This window comes from Chrysochloris asiatica, unplaced genomic scaffold (assembly GCF_000296735.1).
Source record: "Chrysochloris asiatica unplaced genomic scaffold, ChrAsi1.0 scaffold00258, whole genome shotgun sequence".
NCBI classification, from domain to species: Eukaryota; Metazoa; Chordata; class Mammalia; order Afrosoricida; family Chrysochloridae; genus Chrysochloris; species Chrysochloris asiatica.
The window spans coordinates 4,003,208-4,010,501 of record NW_006408776.1 but is presented as its reverse complement, the minus strand read 5'-3'; the positions used below and the strand labels follow the sequence as shown (position 1 = coordinate 4,010,501).

The 7,294-nt window shown below is 38.3% G+C and overlaps 1 pseudogene; it reads right to left on the bottom strand.

Annotated features, from left to right (window-relative positions):
* Positions 1-5,026, bottom strand: part of LOC102821507 — a 44,294-nt pseudogene extending 39,268 nt beyond the window's left edge.
* Positions 5,027-7,294: the final 2,268 nt, after the last annotated feature.

The window sequence follows — 7,294 nt, the reverse complement described above, 5'->3', positions numbered from 1 at the left end:
GGAACATGGTTGAACTCAACCCATTTCTTCATTGCTGCCTTTCCCCATCTTCCACTCACCAGTAGACCAACATGTTCACCAGCAAGCTTACATGCCTGCTCCTATGTTCTCTTTGAATTTCAGTCTTCGAGGGGGGTTTGTCCTGATAGAACTTGATTGCTTGCCTTGATGGATCTCTTCTAATACAGATTTACTTGTTCTTCTGACAGTCCGTGGTACTTTTAATATTCTACTCCAACGCCATAACTCAGATTCATCAATTCTTCTACAATCTTCCTTATTTATTGTCCAACTTTCACATACATATGAGACTATTGGAGCTACCATGGCTTGGGTCAAGCACACCTTAGTCCTCAAAAAGCACAAGTGAATATCTTTCTGGCATTCTCTGCTTTCAATTTAGATTCATCTGATGCCAGCAATGATACCACTAGTTCCGTATCCTCTTCTTAATCCAGCTTGAATTTATGGCAACGTACTGCTGTAACGTTTTTGAATTATCTTCAAGAGAATTTTACTTGCATGTAATGTTAATGATATTGTTTGGTAATTTCCACATTCTGCTAGGTCACCCTTTTTTGGAATGGGCACAAATATGGATCGTTTTCAATTAGTTGGCCAGGTCACTGGCATAGATGAATGAGCACCTCCATTGCTGCATTACTTTGTTGCAACATTTCAATTTGTATTCTATCAACTCCTGGAACCTTGTTTTTGTTTGTTTGTTTGTTTTGTTTTTTACCAGTGCCTTCAGTGCAACCTGGACTTCCTCTTTCAATATCATCGGTTCTTGGTCATGTGCTACCTCTTGAAATGGCTGAATATGGACCAACTATTTTTGGTGCAGTAACTCTGTGTATTCCTTCCATATTCTTTTGATGCTTCCTGTATCATTCATTGTTTTGTCTATGAATTCCCTCAACACTGCAAGTTGAGCCTTGAATTTTTTTCTTCCATTGGTTTAGCTTTAGAAATGCTGAATGCTCTTCCCTTTTGGTTTCCTAACTCCAGGTCTTTACACATACTTTACTTTGTCTTCTCAAACTGCCCTTTGAAATTTTCTGTACAGTTTTAATTTGCTCATTGCTTTCTATCACTTTCGCTTTTCAATGCTCAATAGCAAACTTTTCTTTCTTGTCTTTTTAATGACCTTTTGATTTCTTCATGTATGAAGTTATTGATGTCATCCCAACAAGTCTGGTCTTCAGTTATTAGTGTCTAAGACACTACTTCTGTTCTTGAGATGGTCTCTAAATTCATATATGATATACCCCAGGTCATGTTTTGGATCTTATAAACTTGTTTTCATTTTCTTCAGCTTCAACCTGCATATGCATATGAGTGATTGATGGTCTGTTCCACAGTCTGCCCTAGTCTTGTTTTGGCTGTTAATATTGAGCTTCTTCACTGCCTCTTCCCATAGATGTAGTCAATTTGATTTCTGGTGAGGTCCATGTGTATAGTTGCTGTTTATGTTGTTAAAAAAGGTACTGCAGTGAACAAGTCCTTGGTCTTGCAAAATTCTATCATGTGATATACAGCATCGTTTCTATTACTAAGGCCTTATTTTCCAACTATGGATCATACCCCTTTGTTTCCAACATTCACATTCCAATCGTCAGTAATTATCAATGCATCTTGGGTATATGTTGATCAATTTCAGACTGAAGAAGTTGGTAGAATTCTTCTATATTGTTATCACTGACTTACGTGGCAGATGTATAAATTTTCATAATAGTGGTATTAACTGGTCTTCATTGTAATCATATGGATATTATCCTATCACAGACAGTGTTATACTTCAAGAGATCTTGAAATGTTCTTTATGATGATGAATGTGATCCCATTCCTCTTCAGCTTATCATTCCCATTATACTAAATCATATAATTTTCTGATTCAAACTGGCCGATACAGTTCATTTCAGCTCACTAATGCCTAGAATATCAATCTTTATGTGTTCCATTTCATTTAAGTTTCAAATTTCCTAGATTCATACTTTGTATATTTCACATTCCGAATTTTAATATATGTTTGCAGCTGTTTCTTCTCATTTTGAGTTGTGCCCCATCAGCAAATAAAGGTCCCAAATGCTTCGCTCCATCCACACCATTAAGGTCAACTCTGCTTTGAAAAGGCAGCGTCTCACCACTCATATTTTGAGTGCCTTCCAATTAAGGGACTCCTCTTCTAGCACTATATCAGACATTGTTCCATTGTTATTCATAAGGATTTTCAGAAGTGTTCTTCTTGCCTTCTTCCTAGTCTATCTTAATCTAAACCTGTCCACTTTGGGTGACCTTACTGGTATTTAAAATACTGGTTTCATAGCTTCCAGAATCACAGCAACACACAAGACACCACAGTTTAACAAACTGGCAGATGAGTGGTAGACATGTGGTTGTTGTTTCCAACTCATAGTAACCCTACGTGCAACAAAACAAAACACTACCCAGTCCTGCGCCATCCTCACAATTGCTGCTGCTACTGTGCCATTTCATCTTATTGGAAGTTTCTTTCTGTTTCACTGACCCTCCACTTTACCAAGCATAATGTCCTTCTAGAGGAACTGGTCCTTCCTGATAATATGTCTAAAGTATGAGAGACAATGTCTGGTCATCTTGACTTCTAAGGAGTCTTCTACATGTACTTCTTCAAACTAGCTAATGGCTACCATATTGGATAACACTGATCTAGACTCTTAAGCCCAGAAGTTAAAGGTCATGAATTATATCATTGTTAGAGGCACAGACAAATTATGTTTGGGATCATAAATCACATCTTGGATAACTATGAGGAAAGAGCAAAAAACCATACACAGCTCTATCAAGTGCCTCTCCACAGGCAGAAAATACAGTTGAAGTTTGTGTTGTGCTTGTAAGCAGCCATCTAAGGCATCTACAAAAAATGGTCTTTTTCACCTGGAAAAAAGGAAGAAGGAGAATTGAGAACAGGAAGAGGAAATGGAATGAGTAGATAATTGCTTTCATGAGCAACTGCCTCCTTTATTAGGAGACCAGAAGAGTTGGATGGTGTCTGGCTATCATTACTGAATATTTTGATCAAAGATGTTGCTAGAAGAATCCTGATCAAAATGGTGGAAATGCCTAATGGAATTTCAAGAGCCTCCAGACTTTCGGGAGCCACAGAGGTTGCGTGAACCCCTGAAATTACTGCCCTGAGATAATATTTAAAGCTTAAACCAAAAATATCCCTTACTTAACTAGTAAAAAAAAAAAAGTCTGCATTGAGTGTTATTCACTTTTAAGAACAGTCTGTATGGGATCAGATTGACAACAGCAACTCAAAGATTCCATAGAAATCTTAGGATCTTAGCGGACAGTTAGTTTATGTTAATAGGGGAGGAATAACACAGAAAATGGCTGTACAACTTGAAGAATGTAATAAACGTCACTAATTGTAGAAACTGTGTGACTGTTTTGCTTTGTATAATCTCAATAACTACAACAAAATACATAAATGGCAGTAAAACAACCTTCTTATTTTAAGACAAATTTCAAACTTGGTACTGTTGTCCAAGTTTCTTCTCCCCCTTTGGACCTGGGATTAGAACCACAGTGCATAGTCTGGGTGTTGGTAAAGGGAAAAAAATGGGTGTGTGTGGGAGGGGGTGGTATTTGATTAACATTATTCTGTAATATCCTCATTTTCATAATTTTGACTTCTTAATTGTTTTCTTTGCCTGCCTTTAGTGCATGCCCTTGATATCCACACACAACATAGAAACAGACAGTCTTATAACACAGAAAGTTTAAATAGGTAAGAGGTCTTTATCTGGCTTATTACATAAAGCTCCTTTCTATGCAAATGCGAATCTTTGATGAAGAGAACGTTTTCTCAGGTTCAACATTATATCTGAGTCATTGGATTTCATGCACGTCATTCCAAATAATCTTTGGTATGTGTCAGGCTTTTCTTGGATGTAGTGGGCATGTCAAACATACTGAGGAAATGCTGATGGCCTGACACCCATATCAGTGACAAATAATTGACTGGATCCTGAGTAGATGCCAGGATCTGGAGCTTCAGAACTGATGCCAAGAGAAAGGCAGCCCTATTTCTCACTACGTCTTGCTGAGAAAGGTGCCAGTGTTCTGAATTGCTGTTGACACTGCATGGAAGAGACGGACTTCAGTTATCTTCAAGTGAATATGCTGAATGTGAAGATGACGTTTTCATTTTTAGGATGCAAACATTTGCCAATACTTCATACACAGGTACAAAGTAAGAAGTTGCATTAGCTATAAGAAAGGCCTACTGAAAGAAAACAAAATTAAATTTAACGATTAGTGTTTTAATGCTTACTTTTCACTTCGTGAGAGTAGAAAGTACTTTCTATATTTTTATTGATTTTATTTAAAAGTATTACAGAACTGATATATATTGAAAAGATTATCCAGTGTAAATTTCTGTACCATAATACCAAGGGGTGTGTGTGTGTTTGTGTGTGTGTGTGTCTGGGCTGAGTAAGAATGACGAGACAAAAATGAGTCATAATGAATAGTCAAAGAGGGACCCTTGTAATCAATATTCACAAAAAAATTAAAATGGTTTTAAACATTAAATGTCCTCACGATAAGCTATAAAATAGATACATTTTGAGCATTTTAAGGAGCCTTGGTGGCACAGTGGGTTAAGTGTTGGGCTGCTAACCACAAGGTCAGCAGTTCAAATTCACCAGCCACTTTCCAAGAGAAAGATGAAGCTGTCTTCTCCCGTAAAGATTTACAGCCTCAAAAATCCTAGGGAGCAGTTCTACTCTTTCCTATTGGGTCAACTCAAGACAGTGGGTGGATGTGGACATGTGATAGTTTTAATATTAATTCTCAGATGAGAAAAAGGGCTAGCACTCCAAGGAAGACGAGAGTCCTGCTTTCCTCTCTTATATCCCCATCTCACACTGCCGTGTTCCCCAGTTCCTGTTTCTAGAATTTCTGCTTGTTCATGATTCACAAGTATTCCTTCATTTCCTTGTCTGTCCCTTATCTTCTTCCACTGGAAAGGCATGTCCCCTTAATTGGTTATCAATTAAGCTTTTTGCAAGATGTGATAGAAAGATATGAAGAAAACATGTATCAAATCAGTCCTTTCCACAAGCAATTTAGAATGTATCTGGAGAGACAAGGTGTTGTTGTTGTTGTTGTTGTTGAGTGCCATTGAGTCGATTCCAACCCATAGTGACCCTGTATAGGGTTTCCAAGGAGCAGCTGGTGAGCTTGAACCACTGACTTTGCAGTGCAAATGACTTTGCAGTCTGACACATTAGCCCACAGCGCCTAACCAGGACTCCAAGGTAGCATATATAAAATCAGGAGCACCTAAGGAATATAGGTGGTTGAAAACCACTCACCATTCACATCGAAGAGCCAGAGTGCTGAGGATTCAGGTTGTAAAGCTGATGACTGGGTAAGTACCTGCAGTAAACCAGGCATATAGGAGAGGCTGAACTCAACTCTAAAATTCCTTCTGAAACTAAGTGTCTGTTTTGCAATGACAGCTCATATAGATAGGTAAAGGCACTCTAAGCAGATAGGGAAACCAAAGTAGCAACTTCTGAAAAAAAGCTCCAAAGGTTGAGTTGTACACCTGTTATGGATGAAAAGGCTAGCTCTGGCTCTTTGTTGTTGTCTGTACCTTAGTAGGACATCAGTTAAGAGGATATAGAACCATACAGGTATATAGATGACAAACTCAGCAGAAACACAGGGATCTGGTGATAGGAGCGGTATCAGACTGGATGATCAGGAGCTGTGTTGTATGAAGCCGCAAGTGCCTTTCATTTTATTATTGCCTTTCAGTGAAAATAGCCAATCATATCTAAATAAGTCTCCTGCTTTGACAATCAGGCTGATGTGGTGCTGTGGGGTAAGCACTGGACTGCAAGGTGGGTTTGAACCTCAAGGAAGGGGGTTCAAACTCACCAGCCACTCCTTGGCAACCCTATCCAGGATCACTATGAATTGGAACCTGCTTAAGGGCACTCAACAGCAAAAACATTAACAAACCTATGGTGGTGTCGTTAGGTGGTGCACAGTTAATACACTTGGCTGCTAACTGAAATGTTGGCTAGTTGAGTTGACTCCGAGGTTCCTTGAAAGAAAGTCCTGGCAGTTTTGTTTCAGAAAATCAGTCATTGAAAACCCTAGGGAGCACACTTCTACTGTGACACACATGGGGTCACTAGAGGTCAAGTTGAGTCAGTAACAACTGGTTATTTTTGGTTTGGGTTTTTAAAGCTGTGGTAGTGTTAGGAGTCACTGAGGGTGCACATGATTGAGTACTTGACTCCAAACCTAAAGGTCAGTGGTTTGAACCTACCTTTTGAAGGGTGCCTCAAAAGATCATCTTGGATATTCTGCTTCCAAAAAAAAAAAAAATTCACAGTGTTGAAAACTATGGAGCACAGCTCCATTCTAAACCACATGGGGTCATCAAAAGTCAGAATCATCTTACCTGGGATTTTTTTGAGAGGGTGGTTTTACAGAGCCCCTTTTGGAGCTGTACATTTGCACTGTGGTTTGCATCCTTAATAAAGCATATTCATAAAAACACGCTGCTGAGGTTAGAGGAGAAAGCAAATCATAAAACCAGATATATAGTCAAGAACTGAGAAATAAGAAACGGAAGTGTGACTTTGATAAATAATGCAATCTTTAGAATATGCTATAAAAGAAAATATAAGAATGAATTTTAGTGCTGCTAAGAATTAGTGGAATTAAATTATAAACAGGTTTGAAATGTTCACATTTCACGGTCTTTACTTTACTTATGCAAATGCCCAGACTGCTGCCTTTTCCATTATATTGTTGAATAGACCCTTGTCTCAAGTGTTCTTATATAACAAAGACTCAGTCTTTGTTGACAGTCCCAGCAGAGTGGGGAGGAGTTAAGTGGGAGGAGAGAAGATAATGCAAATAGTTTAGAAGACACGGTAGTTCTTAAGCCAACTAAATATTATTTGTTAGAATCTCCAGACTTAGAATCTCTGGAGCTCTGGGCAAAATTTTCGGGTGTTCATGCTTCTCTGTGAAGTCCGAAGCTACGAGGTGTTCCTGAGAAAGCTTTTATATCCTACCCACCTTGCAAATATGGCAGCTACTTGGCACTGTGTATTCCCGCTGGCTGCCCCAAGGTTTTAGCGGATCATAGTGATTCTCTGAAATATAAGAAAAAGTGATTCAAGAGGATAAAAAATTAGTATAAAGGCATTACATTTATATTTAATTACTAATTAACAAGAGAAAATAATGGTACTTGTAAAAAAAAAAAAAAAAA